The sequence below is a fragment of the Protopterus annectens genome, chromosome 2.part1 (genome assembly GCF_019279795.1).
Source record: "Protopterus annectens isolate FY-2018-M chromosome 2.part1, PAN1.0, whole genome shotgun sequence".
Classification (NCBI taxonomy): domain Eukaryota; kingdom Metazoa; phylum Chordata; order Ceratodontiformes; family Protopteridae; genus Protopterus; species Protopterus annectens.
The window spans coordinates 1,938,757,775-1,938,776,500 of NC_056729.1; positions in this window are offsets into that span (position 1 = coordinate 1,938,757,775).

Consider the following 18,726-nt stretch of genomic DNA (forward strand, 5'->3'; position numbering starts at 1 on the left):
CTGACAAAACTAGCAAAACATGTTAGGGGCTGCTGTTGCTTTGATCTATCAGTATGTGCTGGAGACTGATGGTGGTGAGGAGGATAATGCTGACAACCAACTCAGACCGAGGAGGAGAAGAGTGTTCAGGTCCAGTGTAACCTACCAGGGGCTACATGATCTGAAGATAGTAGAGTGCTACAGGGTGGACAGTGACATACTTCAGCAACTTGTTGAGCTTTGCTGTCCTCACCTCAGACCCAGAACCAACAGAGGGGAACCCATCCCAGTGGATACCAAGGTATGTGTAGCCTTAAGAATACGAGCTACAGGTACTTTCCAAAGACCAACTCGGGCTATCATGGGGGTCACACAGGCATCTGCATCCAGGATACTCCACCAGTTCCTAGATACCATGCAACCACGTGCCGCTGAGCACATTTACTTCCCCAGCACCTGTGAGGAGAGGACCAGCAATATGCATCTCTTCCACCATGTAGCAGAATACCCAGAGGTACTGGGTGACATAGACTGCACGCACATCCACATCAAAGCACCACCCAGTGACCAGGGTAGGGTTTACCTAAACCGCAAGTGGTTGCAAATCCATCAACTGCCAGGCCGAGTGCGATGCCCAGGGCATTATCATGAATGTGTGTGCTGGCAGCCCTGGAAGCTATCATGGCTCCCACATCTGGCATTTGTCACAGCTGTACCAGGCGTTTGCCAGTGAGGACATCCCATATGGACATCTGGTATGGGATGCTGGCTACGCACTGGAGCCATGGCTGATGGCACCCATTAGAAATGCACACACACTCACACAAGAATGTCATAATGAGGCACACACACAAACCAGGATCATTATAGAGTGTGTGTTTGGGATGCTCAATTCATGGTTCCACTACCTTGACATATCTGGTGCAGCCTTGCAGTACTCTTCAGCCACATGTGCACACATGTTCATAGTATGTGCCATACTACACAATATGATCCTGTGGAAACAGCGGCAGCTGGAACAAAATGGGGAAGGGCCACACAGCCCCCCCCCCACAATTGCTAAGGTCTCCACAGGCACAGAGGGACTTGGAGGAGCAACATCCCTAGCCTGCCCCTGTAGGCAGATGGAGGCATGCCCAGTATGCCCTGTCCTTGGCAAAGAGGCAACGCATATCACATACACTGACACTGTAGGGCCCAAGGGACTGATCTCTCTCTCTGACTTGCACACACAGTAAAATGTATGCCAAACATCACACCACCTATTCCTTACCATGTATAGGCAGTATACTGCATGCATTTGACATAGTCAGCCCTTAAGCACCATCCTCACAGCAGCCTCAGGCATAAGGTAAGTCAGTCTCCTTAACAAAATAAATGAATGGAGGGGAATGTTCTGAGAGCATATCTATGGTATTGATTCAAGCATGCAAGGGAAAGGGGTGGCTTACTGGGATAGCAGCAGACAACTGAGAGCTCTGTGGGACAGCAGGAAGTGTATTCCCATTACTGGCCTACCTACACTACGAAGTACCACCCTAGTTGACAAATACCTCTGCAGTATATGTGGTGAGCCAAATAACTGGGGGGGGGGTCATAGGTCACATGCATGGATGTCAAAGTGTGGTCCCATACCCTCCCCCAGCCTCACCCAGCTGATCAGCTGTAAAAAAACATTCAGAAATATCTGGCAAAGGCCCCCACATGGCAGCATCCATGAAACCCCCACCTACAGACTTTTACACAGTGATATCACAGCAGGTCTGGCAATGGCAGCATGGCTTTAAAAGGTAAGACGTCTGAAACTACAAATGTTTATGCCAGAACAATCTGACCTGTGGTGGATACTGTTATGCCTGTAGTCTCAAAAACAGGGCACACCACTATGCTAAATGGGACCAAAATGTTAAGCAAATATCAGAATAGTCTCTGCAAATGTATATTGTGTACAGATGTGTCATCTCCCCCATAGTCCCATAGAAATGCAATAACATGTCCCTAGCCTTAAGCAGCTTCCAGCCATCAACTAGAGTGATGCCTCAACACAAACAGAAAGCAATTGTCAGTAACACCCGCAGTCAACTTACTGGTGCCATCCCAGGTTTGTCCACTGCCGGCAGCCTGGGAACATATGATTACCAGAATGCACTGCCTTGCTACAGATGGCCTGCATCTGTCACACCTAGCCTACAGGCCTGTGGCAAATGCCTGTGCCTTACCCACAGTGCCATGTTAGGGAGTCTTACAGGGTCCGTAACACCAACATAACACAGTCTACAAAATGCAAAGAAAGACCATGCTGCTAACTGCTAGGAGAAATCAGAGAGCGAGAAATCTGGACAAAGCCATGAGTAATGGGATGAAAAAGGTCCAAAGAGAAGGACACCTTTGAAATACTGCTCTAATAATGTTATAAAGTTGATGGAATGAGTGTAGTAGCATGGAATGTCTGATGGGTACGAAATCTGAAACTGCAATGTCAACTGTCAGTAATATCTAACTTCAACCCTGAGTAACTTGCGAAACACTTTTCCTTGAAAACTATACTTGTTGCAGTAACCAACCAGATATATGAGTCATGAATGTGGATATTCTGTGATACTCTGTACAGTCGACAGGCAGGACCCGGAGTCTAACCATGGGAATGCACACATTGCAGGCAGTCCTATCCCTGGAAAATGGTGACAGAGCCCTGGGCCACAGCCATGGGGATTAACACGCCCTTCCCTGTTCGCTCATCCTATGCAACATCCTGACCCAAAAATCTGACCATCCAAGTAAAATGAGGTAGGCCATACATATACAGGTGGGTCAAACAGTCTGACACACACAAGACTCTCCAAGTGCAGTCAACCTTTGAGAAGACCCCTATGCAAAGTACTGGTAGCTATAGGCAAACATATTTGGTCAAGGACCCCCCCCCACATATCTTATCCCCTACAAATCTATCCAGATTCTGCCTGTCACCCTCATCCTGTCTGACTTATATTACCCAACCATGGACTGGAAATCAGACCTGGCCAGAACAGAAATGTACAGAGATTCCACCATTGTAATATATCACCAAGGTGCTGGACCATTTCCACAGCTCCAGCAGTCAATTGCTTGTAGGCACACCTCTCAGCAGGCAGGATTGTGCATGAATGCATAGCATTTGGCCCATAAGTATGGTGTGAGCATGATCCATCCTGTATTCCTCTGGTAAATCACTGTGATGATCTGAGGAGGTATGTCACAAGGTACTGAAGCAATACATGACAGTGTCAAATGGCATATATGTCAGATGTCTGCTAAAACAAGTCCTGTAACCCGAGAAACCCATACATTACTGAGAGAAATCACCGTATGGTCCATTGTCTCCCCATTTTGATAGGCTATCTTCAGATATCCTGCACCAATAGGTTGAAAGGTATGGCTGTAGCACAAAACAAACTGGACTGGAGTGCAACAATCCCTGGAATGGAGTCCCACATGTACTATAGAAGGTCACACTGGGCAACCTCATACACTTAGAGAAATGTCAGTAGGATCTGGAAATGAACAGGCCTTCCCCACCCAGTGCACTTTCCATTGCCCTACTTTAGTAGTCCTGAAGATGTCTGTCACCATATAAGTCCCTTTCATCAAGCTTCAGCCCTATAACCTCTGTGGTACATGCGATAACTGTGTAACACTATAATACAAATAACTAGTTAGGTAGGATTTCTAAACTCAGTCCTGGCAAGAGTGTGTGTGTGTGTGTGTGTGTGTGTGTGTGTGTGTGTGTGTGTGTGTGTGTGTGTGTGTGTGTGTGTGTGTGTGTGTGTGTGTGTGTGTGTGTGTGCGCACGCGTGTGTGTGTGTGTTTAGAAGGTAAAGCTTTTGGGTCCATTCAAATGCAAGACATTTCTCTTTCCCTACTTTAGCAGTCCTGCAGATATCAGTCACCTTAGAAGTCCCTTTCATCAGACCTCAGCCCCATAAGCTGTGTGGCACGTGCAATAATTCTGTAAAACTATAGTACAAATAAATAGGTAGGAGTTCAAATTTCAGTCCTGGCAAATGTAAAAGTGTGTTTGTGTGTGTGCTTAGAAGGTAAAGCTTTTGGGTCCATTCAAACCCAGTACACTTCCCCTTTCCCTGCTTTAGCAGTCCTGCAGATATCAGTCACTTTGAAACTCCCTTTCTTCACGCCGTAGCACTAGAAGCTCTGTGGCATGTGCGATAATTGCATAACACTATAGTACAAATAACTAGTTAGGTAGGAGTTCTAATCACAGATCTGGCAAATGTGTCTGTGTAAGTTTGTATATGTGTAGCTTAAAGTATTTTGTGGCCTCTCCTTAGAAGTACATTTGGACAGCTTTCACCCTATAAGCTTCATGGTTCATGTGATAACTGTGTAACACTATAGTGCAAATAGCTAATTAGGTAGCAGTTATAATCCCAGCTCTGGTAAATGTGTGTGTGTAAGTGTGTTTGTGGGCTCTCTCACCCAGTACATCACCCATTGCCATACTTTACAAGGGCTGGTGATGTTCCTCACCTTAGAAGTTTCTTTGGATGACCTTCATCCTATAAGCTCCATTGTGCATGCTATAGATGCGTGTGGGGGGAGTTGTTGTTTTTGTGGGAGAACCATATACATTTGGGGACAGGTTTTGCTACTTTTTGCTGTTTCTCACCCAGTACATGTCCCAGTGTCCACATTACAAGGCTCACAGTTGTCATCCACTGTAGAGAAACCTGTAGACACTCTGCAGCCTTATAAGCATTGTGCCATGTGCAATAACTATGTGACAGTATGGAATAGATAATAAGATAGGCTGTCCATCTAATCCTTGGATATCACTCCCTATTCAGGAATCATACACAAACACACTCAGGTAAGCAGACACCCCTACTTCAGTAGGTAGCCTGCAAAATGGATCACAGATAGAACTCACAGTGAGAAAGCAGCGGACTCCATGTCAGACTGCTGAACAGTTATGAGTGGAGTCCCATAGGTTGTAGACCTGGGCTCCCTCATTTTTGTGATCCACACCTCTTAGGATCAGCCCAATACAAAGGCGCCCTGGCTGACAATGTTTGCAGATGACTGCAAGGTGGGTGCTATTATTACCACCCCACGTGAGGTTGACATCCTTCACAAAGACCTCTCTGAGACCTATGACTGTTGTCAGAACCCTGGATATAAGCTCAATGACAGATGATGTGCCACCATCCCCTTTGGGTATGACATGGTTCCCATAAAGTAATACATTGATGGTAGTCCACTGAACACTGATGTTGGTATAATGCAACTGGGAACACAGGTTGACAGTGAGCTCTATGGTGACCACCACAGTGTCACTGTCTTCCGAAGGTCCTTTCATGTGTCACTTCTACTGACTCAGGGTATTGAATCCGGGAAGTAAAAGGACAGTGTTTCCCTGTACACTCCCCTTAGTAGGCCAATCAATGTGTACTATGGCCCATTTGCCATGTACCCCACTGTACACCAGCAACAACAGGAGAGGCTATAAATGTATCTCACAAAGAGGATCGTAGGTACTACACACTTGCCCCATACAGACAGACTCCAACAACTGCAATGAATCTCTGTCTCATATTGGCCACTTAGGTGTGATCTCTGCCTGACATACACAGCCATGTCTGACCCAACCCTGTCAGGAATGCTACATCTGAGGAAACCAATCTGTCCACACAACATGCCCGAGATGCTTCAACTCCATCCTCACAATCAACAGGACATGCTGGAGGGACAGGTTCACAACCCAAAGACTGGCCATGCAATGGAATAGACACCACATACATGTCAAGCCAGGCACATCACTGGCCCTCTTCAAGAGAAATCAGGAGAAGTGGATGGGGAATAGAATACCCACCCTGGGAATCAGTCCAGTGACTATACTCAGTAGACACACTGGGGAGTATCATCAGGTGGCATGATGCCAGTGTATTACCATGGGCTAGCCTTGTAAAGCTTCCATGGCCATTTGCCACATACGCACCTATGACTCTTTGAACCTATGGATCTCAGTAGTGTCAAATGTGTGTGTGTGTGTGTGTGTGTGTGTGTGTGTGTATGTGCATTAGTGTGTAAAAGTGTTTGTGAGTGTGTAAACATGTGAGTGAAAGAAGTTGATGGCCCATCTCACCCAGTACAACTACCATTGCCATACCTTACAAGTGCTGTAGATGTTATTCACTATATAGGTACCGTGGGACACTCCACAACCTATAGGCTCTGTGGTGTGTGCGGTAACTGCATAACACTATAATGCCAATAACCACATAGCTAGGCATTCTAATATGAGTCCTGGAAAATGTGTGTGTGTGTGTATTATTGTGTATAAGTGTGTATATTTGTAGGTTACAGTATTTTGTGGCCTTTCACGTCCAGTACATCACCCATTGTCGTAATTTGTAAGGCCTATTGATGTCCCTTGCCTTAGAAGTACCTTCGGGGAAGTGTCACCCCATAACCTACATGGCTCATGCGATAAATGTGTAACAATGTAGTAACAATAAATAGATAGGTAGGGGTTCTAATCTCAGTCCTTGCAAATGTGTGTGAGAGAAGAGTATCTTGTGTGTGTGTGATTGTGTGTGAGCGACATTCATTGGATGGACATGGATTCATATTTTCTGCCATGGTACACACAGTACACATTCCTAAGTCTATTGTATGAGGTCCGTTGTTCACATCAACCATAGCTGCATCTATAGACACTCTTCAGCCCTATAAGCCCTGTGCAACAGTATGGAATAATATGGTATGACTAACAAGATAGGTTGGTCTGCTAATGTCAGTACTGGCAAGCGTGTGTGTGTGTGAGTGTGTGTGTGTGTGTGTGTGTGTGTGTGTGTGTGTGTGTGTGTGTGTGTGTGTGTGTGTGTATGTGCATGCATTGGTGTGTATAGCAGTGGTTGTGAGTATGTTGACTTGTCTGCAACACTATTATGAGTACTCTCACATGCAGTAGAGCCACCATTGCCTTACCCCACAAGGCCACATGATGTTATTGACCTTACAAGTACCTTGTAACAATCATCACACTAGTAGACCTGTACCACCTGCAGTAACCGCATAATAGTGTGGTACCACAACTTGATGGGTAGGGGTTCCAAACATAACACTGGCAACTGTGGTCCTGTGCATGCATGTGTGTGTGTGTGTGTGTGTGTGTGTGTGTGTGTGTGTGTGTGTGTGTGTGTGTGTGTGTGTGTGTGTGTGTATGTGTGTGTGTGTGAACAGTATTCTTTGTGTGTTTGGTCAACACAGTATCCTCTGGGGTTGAGGGTGTTAGCAATCTGAGGTGTGTTCCACCACCGCACTTACCATTGTCTACTATATTAGAGCTGATGTCAACCACCATAAACTGAGATACAACCCCTCAGCCCTATAATCTGTGAGGCACATGCAAGAACTGTTACACAGACCTGGGAAATGTGTGCAGATACAGCTGTACCCTGACAATAACGTGGTTGATGTGTTACTACACTGTCATACCCCTTGTTGCTGATGTTTGCAGGGCCACATCCTGTTGACACACAGACACCTGGAACACAAACAGACTACAGCATGTGAGAACACATTCACCTAGTGTTACTAACAGCAATAATGCATCATGGCTTAAAAGGTACACACACACTCTGATGTGCATCCATTACAAATGCCAGATGACAGCACTTTACACAGCATTAAGTAGCTACACTCTACTAAAATCACTCTGTGCATCAGAGCAATATAAGCATGGAATGCATGGCATGGATTTGGCACAGGTATCATCGTATGCACAGGGTGTTGTGTATGTTTGACAGAAGCCTAAGCTGGGCCACATGGTTGACATTATGTGTGCGTGTGTTTGGGGGGGTGTTCATTAAATGGGCAGTGCAGGGATGGTGTGTGTGTGTGTGTGTGTGTGTGTGTGTGTGTGTGTGTGTGTGTGTGTGTGTGTTTGTGTGTGTGTGTGTAGGTGACGTTTCTGATGGTGATGTGTGTGTGTTTGTATGCACACAGTCACGCCATGTGGGCACCCTACACAGGGGTATTTTGGACAGCTATGGGGCATATATGGCAGGGTGTACAGCTCACCATCTCTGGCCATGGACACAAGAACTGGGCTGGCTGAGAGTATCACCAGCACCAGGGCTGAGTCCAAATGCATTACTACTCCCTGCTGGTGAATACTGCCTGCTGGATCCACGTCCATGTTGGGACCATCCGAGATCACATGCCCATGGCCTGCTGCATTGTGGTGTGGACAGCATGCCCCCTTCAGTAGTGCTGGTGGTACTGCCAGCATGGGAATGTGATGGTGCATGGCCACATAGACTCTCAGCTAATCATGGTGCTGCCTTACAGCCACATGGCTGCTGTTCAGCATCCACCAAATGCTCAAGCACAGATATTCCATGGTCGAGGAGTGACAAGGTCTCCCCACAGCATCTATCCATGACTCCAGTATGCTCACAGATAGCTGCAGTGAGTGCATATTGCCACGGACACCAGGGACATGCTCATCCATGACCCTGTGTATATGCCTGGTATTACATTCATTATGTGCCTGTGCCCCCATGACAGCCTGAAACATGCATCTGGTGACTGCTGCCATGGCACTTGCAAAAAGGGCATGACGGGATGCAGTCCTCCTCTGAGCACCCCTGCCTATCTGCCTGTGTAGGATCTCACCAGCACTCTGGCTATGGCTAGTGCCTGCTCCCTCACTTGCCATAGTTACCACAGTATCCTGTTCCATGCCATCACCCACCAACTGTCCATTATCTGTGGACACTGGTGACAGGTATGTGTGCACATTGTGACTGAGTGGGGGGATGGGGTTGACAATAATGAGATGCAACTGATGGCACAATATCAGCCCCTGACAACCCCACATGTGCCTCAATATGAGTATCATCATGGTCAGATTCTGCAGAGACACTCACATCAGTATCAGAGCAGGATGGACCGCAGCCACCATGTCCACCTGTGAGAGAAAAACAACATACATAAATTACTACTGGCACTATAAGGTTTGCTGGTATACACACACACACACACACACACACACACACACACACACACACACACACACACACGCACACATACAGACAGGTGAGGTGCCTCAAAGGCATTACACAGACCTCACATTAGCTGACTGGGGGGATTCATGACACACAGTCAGACAATAACATACACACTCTGGATGGACCCTCAGCATCATGCAGTGCAGCTCTTTCCAATTACCATTACTACTAATATACACCTCTGGGATATGTAAGTTTTGTTATTAGGTGATGACCCTTCACCTAGCAAACACTGTACCCATGTAAATCATTGCTGTTCACCTGTATAGCACTCTGGCAACTCCTACAGAACATACCCCTTACCTGTACAGGGTGTTGCTGAATGTCTACATGTGTGGCTGATATGTTTGGTCTGTTCCTCATAACTCCTGTGTTTGTCTGATACATTACTGGGTTGGCCTGTAGATTGGTGCCAGTAAGTAATGTCCTAATTGGAGGTGCAGACTGCATAACCTGCAGTACATGTATCTTAATACAAGGCCAGTTACTCAAACAACTTCTCAAGCTTACAGTGATATAGTAAGTGTACACACACCTGTTAACATATCAGGTTTTCATAATATATCACCTGAGACCTCAGAAATCAGGTCATAACATTTCTATCATTTCATATGACATATAACCTGTGCAATCCAACTGAAAAACATACACATCAGTTACAGGTAACATCTGGTAACTGAAATAGGTAGAAAAGGCTAGTTGCATGAGTGTGCACACCCTTAAAGTAATATTCTGTTAAAGCAACTTTTGATTTAATCACAGCATGCAGTCCTCTTGGGAAGGTGTCTATCAGCATTGCACATCTTGACTTGCCAATGTTTGCACACTCTCCCTTGCAAAACACCTCCAACTATGTCAGATTGCAAGGGCATCCCCTTTGCACTGTCCTGTTCAGGTCGCACTGCATATATCCTATTGGATGTAGATGTGGGCTCTGACTTGGCCAGTGCAGAATGTTGCATGTATTCTGGTGAAGCCATCCTTTTGTTGATATGGATGTGTGGTTTGGCCCATTGTTGTGTGGAAAGGTGGAATTCCTCACCATCCACAGCTATGTGGCAGACACCAGAACATTTTGGAGCCACAAGGGACCAGTGTTTTGAACTGTTTATAATCTCCTCTAACTTGGCTACAGCTCCAGTTCCAGATTGGTTACAGCAACCCCAAAACAGGACACTGCCATCACCATGCTTTACTGTGGGGGTGGTGTTGTTGTGATGATGTGCAGTGGTGATATTTCACCAAACACACCTGTCAGAATTGTGGCCAAAGAGTACAACCATGGTCCCATCTTACCATAACACATTTTCCCACTTATTTTTCGAGATCTGATGTATTGTTTTCAGACTTTCACCAGGCCTGGATATTGTTTGGTGTGAGGAACTTCTTCCATCTTCCAACCCTACCCTATAGGCAAGACATCTGGAGACCATGGAAACTTGTTGTGACATGTAGTACATACCCATTACTTGTTGGAGATTCCTGCTACTCCTTCACTGTTGCTGTAGGGCTCCTGGCAGCCTCCCTGGCCAGTTTTGGTCTTGTATTCTCATAGACTTTGGTGGGATGTCCACTCCTTCACAATGTCACTGTAGCCCCATATTTTCACCACCTTTTGATGACTGTCTGCACTGTGTTCCATCATATGTGCAATGCTGTGGAAATGTTTTGGTACCCTTCTCCAGGCTGATATAGTTATTTATTTATTTATTTATTTATTTATTTCAGTTTGATGACCAGGGAGGTCCACTGGGCTCAGGAGCCCATTTTCAGTGGAGGCCCGGGGATAAAAGCTCCACATTACATAATAATATCAAAGATAAAACAAAAGAAAAAACAAAAAAGAAAATTAAATTCGGTTCAAAGATACAGATACATGTTCTAGGATGTTGGTGTTGGATAGCGCAGGACATTTAGAGGGGTTAAATAAAAGCTTGTGGGCAGTGGTAAGTTGGTGGTAGTCTAGAAGGTTGGGAATATCTCAAACATATGGTCCCTTAGCAGCTTCATCAGCTCTATGTGAACCATGGCTTTTGCTGTAGCAGGCAACTGGGTATATGTTAGGATAATCCTGGTAGGACAGCTGACCATTAGTTGGTGTTAATCAAAGAATCTCTGTAATTGATGGCTGTTGTGTACCCAATAAGGTGTACTGCTGTAGTTATATCGAAAGCTGCCTCAACACAGTACTAGCTTCAGCCTGTGCACCCATATGCATCTAGGTTGTTGTACTGTTATGTGTCACTATTGTTCCCCTAACAGATTAATTTGCTTTAAAATTGAATTGTACAGGTTATAGGTCACATGGAATTTGGCAGTATTTTGAAATTGTCTCTTGTGCTCTCATTTTTGTATATCACAAATACCTGCCATTCTAACAGGTGTGCACATTTATATGCACTGTATACCACAAATGTCTACAATATGACTATATATGACTATAGTTTAGGGCCTGTGTCCTCCCATTTTGTCAGTCTTTTCCAGGTGTCCTGTAACGACAGGTTGTGAGGTATGTTACAGATATGTGACATCTCCTGCAAATAGGCTGCTGTCATGACCACCTTGATGCAATGCAGTAAACAACACCACAGGTGAACATGCAGATATTGCCAAATGAGTAAGTGTAACAGTTGTGTGCATGGTCACATACCTTATCTTTAGCATGCCTGGGGTACTGGTGAGCCACAACAGGGAAAGCCCATACCTACTAGGTTCATGTTGATGTCTCATGTACAGACAAGAGGGACCTATGTAGTTGCGAGGGAGAGGTATTGTCAGCAGATTCACATTAGGCATTCATACAAGATGAAGGTTACATTACTGCACAGGTACAGTACATACTATGATATTACACAATTTCCTGCCCTTCACCACAGATGTGCACTTGTGTGCATTACTACACCTCACCCACTAATCCATTTTGCACTGACATATGCATCTAGAGACTCTGTAGAAGACAGTTTAAATGCTACTTCATTACATTGATGTGCAGTTTGGCCTTACCTGGATGCTCCTCACCTATTTCCTGGGTGCTACCCTCCTACAAACTGCCATTTCCCATGTTTGAGTTTGTGTGGGGGCTATCTCAAGGTTGGCAGGGAGCTCCTCTGTTGTTGTAAGTGGGGCCAGTGTGGCTGGTCTCCCACTAGTAGCAGTACAGTCCCTTGCTACAGCAGCAACCGTTTGCAGGGCATGATGTATCACGTCAGTTGCTCTGTGCCTGACCTTATCGTAAGTGCTTCCATGGTGGCCCAATACATTTACTCTGTGGATGATCTCATCCAACAGGGCAGTCTGCTCCTCTAGATTTTGCTGGATAAGGCCAGAAAGGATGGCATAGTTTAAGATTACAGCTTTTCTGATGGCTGCTGTCTCTGCATCAGTGTAAGGCTGTTACCACTGCATGGCACCTGGAAGACATACATATGTAAACACATCACAGGTCCTCAGACATTGCCCAGAGTTCTTTACAGGGCCAACACATGCATATGAATTATCATTAGCCACCACTTATAAACACATCATACCCTTGTATCTGGCAGAACTGTATGAACACGTTTCCCCCAATGAGAGGCAGTACATTGCATAAACCACCATTCATCATTCACATTTGTGTAGAGGGATGATATTGGCCATGTTCCTTGCAGATAGAATGTCAGTGGTGCTCAGGCTTTGCTTGCATACAGTGTGTAATGAAGCTGGAAGCATATGCCTGGGTTCATGTAGGATGCAGACAGGCATGTTGTCAGGCCCCAAGGGGACTGACTTTTATTAACTTTGATTAGGCACCTGATCCATGATGATGAGGGGAGGTGTGCATGTGCTGTGCATATCTACCTATACTGATGTTGATCCAGGGTGGTGATGTTTGCCCTAAACCTGTCTGCAGCAGGTTGGGTGTAGCTATGGTGTGTGCGTATGTGCTGTAATTGACCACCACTACAGGGTGGGTTGTGTTGGTGTCTTTGAGACTGCAGACATATGTGAAGATGGCCTTGCGATTGCCCTTAGTGGATGTGTCCAATTTGTACTCATAGTTAGCCTTACAGTAATACACATGTGAACTAATATGCTCATTTAGACAAAGGTTGACATGCTGCCCATTTGGTGCCTGCTCCTACTTTGCCCTGTATGACCAATATAACATCACATTATGTGCTTTGTGCATTGCTGCTGTCCTGCAAAGGGGTTTACTCTACTTTGGTGGAGTCAGGTTTTACAAGTAAGGGATTGCTGAGACCATACAGCTATGTGGGTGGTCATATATCTGTTTGTAGTAGGCATGGACAGAAGGTCATAACACAGTTGGCCACTTCTACAATTTTAATGTGATACCCATGCTTATTCTAGTACCCATGTCTGTGCCAGGGCAATGCAACAACCATTAGCTGTAGAAGTGTAAATCTGGTGGATGCACAGAAACTAAGATTACACATGTGTACAACATGTACAGCTTATTTACCCGACATTTTGCATCCCATGTCAGTTGTTATGAGGCAGCCAGTTACACCTACCCATACATACATATGCACAGGTAATACCTGCTATACATTTCTATTCTATGCCAGTATGGCACACTGGAATGACAGTCAGTCATGTCAACCTGTTAGGGCAGAACATCTGTAGGACAACACACATACATGGTGGGCTATGGGCCACAATTAATGACACTTTCTTCATATTGCTGTAACACACATATGTCATTTGATAGTGCAGTAGCCTTTGCATTCACAGACATACCCTGGAGGATGTCTGATGCTCATATGGAAGGCAGAGAGGTGAAAGGCTAGGTATGTGGTAGTGAGAGTAGGCACTATTAATGTTGTGAATATGACTGGTATGGGGACAGAGCTAGCTGATATTTATTTTATTTATTTAAGTTTGATGACTGGGGAAGTCCACTGGGCCAGAAAGAGCCTCTTTTCAGTGGAGACATGGGGAGAAAAGCTCCACAACAGTGCAGGTTACATCACAGATTTCTACAAAGACATATTCAAACATTCCGAACATTTTCAGATATTGCAAAGACAGTAATTCAATACAGAAGTTTGAATACATAATTTATAAAGAGGGACATGATAAATACAGAGAATAAATATTACATAATATTGTGACAATTATGATATGAAACTTCTTTGTAGGTTAACCAGTCTTAAAATATATAGCTACTAGGCATATGTAGGTTAGGAGAAAAGCATGTATATAGAGGAAGATTGATATACTAGTCGTTAGAGAGAAAAAAATGTTGGTTTCAGGTGAGGAAGGGAAAGATTTTAGGAGAAATTAGACATTTTTGAAAGTAATTGGAGAAGATATCAGTGCAAGGTAGAAAGAGAGGGGGTAGGGGTTTATGTTGGGGCATGACAGGGTCATAATATGCTGGACAGAGGAAAGGTGGATATATTGTGTTGTGCCAGAGACCAGATGGAAGGGATGTACAGCTGTGTGTATAGGAGTCAGGTACAAATAGTTCTATCATGGTGCTTATGGGAGGGGAAATGGTGTAGGAGTTAACCTGAAGGAATATTATGTCAAGAGTGTTTGTGGAGGTGATAAGAGTGTCCGGTAGAGTGATGTTCAGGAGGCTGGGAATGGATAGTGTAATGTTGACAGTTGTTAATGCATATGCTCCACTAATTGCATGTGTGATGGATATGACAGATGCACTTTGCTGTGGTTGGATGAAGTGGTGATGCATGTACCCTAGGGTGAGTGGTGACTGGAGCAGATTTCAATGGGCATTTTGGTGAAGGGGACAGAGGGGATGCAGAAGTGATGTGTAGGTATGGTGTTAAGCCAAGGAATGCAGAAGGTAAGATGGTGGTGGAGTTTGCATTAGAGGGTGGACATGGGTGTGGTGAATACATAGTTTTACAAGACCAAGGGGCATAGGGTGGCATACAAGAGTGGAGGAAGATGCATACAGGTGAATTATCTCCTATGCAGGTGGGCCTGTTTGAAGGTGATTGGTAACTGTAAAGTGGTGACAGGGGAAAGTGTAGTTAGGCAGCATGGAAGGTTGCTCTTTGAGAGGACGTTGGTGATCAAGAAGAGGGGGAGGAGTGTGAAGGCAGCACCATGGATCAAATGGTGGATACTGAGAAAGGGTGATTGTGAGGTTGAGTTCAGGGAATGGTTAAGACAGGCAGTGGGTGGCAGTGAAGAGTTAGCAAATATCTGGGTAACTACATCTGAGCTAGTAAGGGAGGTGAGTAGAATGGGGCTTGATGTGACATCTGCACAGAGGAAGGAGGACAAGGAGTCCAGGCGGTGGCGTGAGGAAGTACAGGGAAGTATACAGAGAAAGAAGCTGGCCAAGGAGAAGTGGGATTGTCAGACAGATGCAGAAAGTAGACAGGTGAATAGGGAGATGGGGTGCATGGCAAAGAGTGGTGGCAAAGGCTGAGGGTGGGGCATCTGAAGGGCTGTATGTAAGGTTGGACACCAAGGATGGAGAATAGGACCTGTACCAATTGGCTTGACAGAGGCATGTAGCTAGGAAGGATGTGCAACAAATAAGGCTGTGAAAGGATAATACTGGAAGTGAACTCACTAGCTAGGAGAGTTTGTCGAGCAAGTGGAAACAGTACTTTGATGGGCTGTTGAATGAAGAGAATGAGAGAGTGAGAAGGTTGGATGATGTGGGTATGGTGAATCAGGATGTGCAACAGATTATCAAAGGGGGGAGTAAGGATAGCTATGAAGAGGTTTAAGACTGGAAAGGCTATTGGTTCAGACATACCTCTGGGAGCATGGATGTGTTTAGGACAAATGACAATGGTCTTTTTAACCGTATTTTTTACTATAATCTGGGAAAGTGAGAGGATACCTGAGGAGTGGATAAAATGCATTTGGCTACTGATTATGAGAATAAGGGTGGTGTGCAGAGCTGTAGTAACTACAGAGGGATAACACTGATAAGTCACAGCATGAGGTAATGGTATAGGGTGGTGGAAGCTAGGCTAAGAAGGAGGTGAGGATTGCTGATCAGCAGCATGTTTCATGTCAGGAAAGAGCAGTGCAGATGTGATGTTTGCTCTGAGAGTGTTGATGCGGACATACAGAGAAGGTCAGATGTAGCTGCGTTGTTTCTTTGTGGACTTAGAGACAGCATATGACAGGATACCTAGAGAGGAGTTGTGCTATTGTATGAGGTGGTCAGGAGTGGTGGAGGAATCCGTAAGAATGCTACAGGATATGTACAAGTCTAGTGTGACAGCACTGAATTCTGCATTGGGAGTGACAGGTGTGTTTAAGGTGGAGGTGGGAGTACATCAGGGATCAGCTATGAGCCCTTTCTTATTTGCAGTGGCGATGGACAGGTTGACAGAAATAATCAGACAGGAGTCCCCCTAGACTATGCTGCTTGCAGATGACATTTTAGTCTGTACTGAGAGTAGGAAACAGGTTGGGGAGACCCTGGATAGGTGGAGATATGGTCTAGTAGAGGAGGAATAATGGTCAGCAGGACTAAGATGGAATATATGTGTGTGAATGGGAGAGAATATGGAGGAATGGAGAGGATGCAGGAAGTACAGTTTTCAAAGGTGGATAGGTGTAAATACTTGGGAACAACAGTTCAGAGTAATGGCGAGTGTGGGGGAGAGGTGAAGAGGTGAGTACAGGCAGGATGTGGGTGGTAAGGGAGAGTGTCATGTGTGATTTGTGACAGACAAGTACCATTAAAAGTGATAGGGAAGATCTACAAGAGGGTAGTGAGACCAGCTATGTTATATGGGTTGGAGACATTGACACTGACAAAAGAGGCACAAGTCAAAGTTGGACATAGCAGAGTTACTAATGGTATGATATGCACTGGGTGTGGCCTACCAGTGTCACAGTCAGTATTGTGCAACACACACTCCAGTAGGGATCATATGTTAGCCATCCATTCCTGGGGTGACTCAGGGCCCTGAGCTGTGTTCTATGTTACTCCAGACAGACACATTTTCTATGGCCATAGGTTCTGCTCAGCAATATATCAGTACAGCATGTGCTGTTGAGACATAATATTGTTTGAACTACCTATTTCCTACGTTTACATGCCCCGTACTACATTCTATTATAGGCTTAATTGTTTGACATAGCTGTGTTTTGTTGTTTTCAGTTCAGTTGATATAGTCCACCAGTCTCAGTGTGTGTGTGTGTGTGTGTGTGTGTGTGTGTGTGTGTGTGTGTGTGTGTGTGTGTGTCTGTCTGTCTGTCTGTTTCTGTGTATGTGTGTGTGTCTCTCTTTCTCTCTCTCTCTCTCAGACAGATGTAGGATATACATCCTTTTATATAGGCAGCATCTTGCCTCTAGCAGGTAATGCTCGTGAGCAGCTGATGGCCTGTGCGCCAGTTGGAGTCCCCCACTTGCTAATTGCATATGGAACAGCTGTGGTAAAATTCCCATAACCACTAGCATGGAAACACACTCCTATAACTGAGTACTTCATGTGGGTGTTGCCCCTTTTCCTTGCCTGGGAGGAGTACTTCATAGAGGTGTGCGATGAACAGCATCACAGAGTATACTTGGGGAATACCTCTTGGAACAAACACTGTGGAGACAGCCCAACAAGCTGGGGTAGAATGTTCCAGACATAGGGTCAGAATGTAAGTATTGCTGTTATACAGTTGAAGTAATGCTAGTTTGACAGGGTTTGTGTGGATATGGCTGCTCTGCATTAATTTAAGTCTGATAGTGTTATGTGGTTGACATAACTTTCAACTGTAGGGCTATCTGCAAACTGGCCGGAGTTTGGACTCTTATATTTGGTGTGTTACTCACACATTTATTGGCCTTGGAAATTCAGTAGCATACTCTTGGCTTGGGAGTGCCTTCTGTGTGGAGTCTGCATGTCCTCCCAGCGGTTGGGTAGCGTTCGAAAGACATGTGTGCGTAAATGGGTGTGCCTTCGTTGAAGGTTTGGTGTCGAGCTGGCACCTCGGTATTTCATAAAAATCTACTGCCAATCATTAGCGGACCGGAGTTCCGCTGTGGCAGCCCCTTACCGGGAAAAAGCCAAAAGACAAACAACAACTCTGAGGATTGCAGTCAGTAAATGGTAACATCCATGTGTGTTTCTGACTTCATATCCTTCAGAACAGAAATGTTACAACAACCCTGTTACACCAGCAACTTTCTCAGTGTATGACAGCAATATGTCAATAATGGCCCTGTGTTTGGGCCTCTGCCCCAAGTATGTCAGGTGTTGTCCAAATGTCATGCTGTAAGAGGTTTATAGGTATAGTATATCATTATATAGTGACTTCATTCCAGATATCATCCCAGTGATGTATCAGACTGCCAGACATGTTAAGTGTAGAAGGCCTTATATATGAGGACGAAGCCTGGATGTTCTGCGGGACTTTGTACAGTTGAGAGGACTGTGTATTTCTGGCAATTGTTGACAGACTGTCAGGATTATCTAGCATTGTATTGTGAATGTGTTATTTGGCCTGTGTAGGGAGGAGGGCACATGTAAGTGTTGAGGGTCCTTTTCTATCTGACTTTGCATGCTGCTCCAGCTTCTGATGCTCTGTCCAGCTGTATATGTTTGTAGGGGCAGACTGAGACATGTCCCATACCACAGTCAGGTGTCAGACTACATTGTGAATTGGGCCAGTATATATAGGGGTAGTGTGTGGATGGCAAAAATGCTGATGATTTTGTTCACACAGTCCATATACTCCA